Source organism: Brassica napus, unplaced genomic scaffold (genome assembly GCF_020379485.1).
Source record: "Brassica napus cultivar Da-Ae unplaced genomic scaffold, Da-Ae ScsIHWf_1093;HRSCAF=1557, whole genome shotgun sequence".
NCBI lineage: Eukaryota > Viridiplantae > Streptophyta > Magnoliopsida > Brassicales > Brassicaceae > Brassica > Brassica napus.
In genome coordinates, this window is record NW_026014518.1 from 152,501 (window position 1) to 152,950 (window position 450).

A 450-nucleotide genomic window follows, 5' to 3' on the forward strand; every position below is an offset into this window, starting at 1 on the left:
GTCGGGCCTACAATAACCAAATACACACCAAGCCTAATCCGGTACCTAAACCGGACTTATGACTTAATGTCAGAACCTGCAAGCAAATCAGTCAACCACAAACACAATCACAATAATAAGACTATGAGTATCTACGACTCGATCTAACTCGTAACACCGTATATCGGTGCTACACTATCTCGAGGGTTCCTCACCCTCAAGACGACACAATAAAACTAACTCGACACACTATTCTAACTCTAGACTCAATATTCTAACATGGGCCCTGGTGATCTCGTGTTCCTCCTCAACATCGGCAATATCCTATCTCCCTACCACAAAGGCCAGAAGAAGGAACTTTCAACCGACCGCGGCCCACAGTCCTTCGGGTCACCGCACGACAGCCCACAGTCCTTCGGGTCACTGCCACATTACACCGTCGTGTAATAACTCAGCCCTAGGCCATGACCC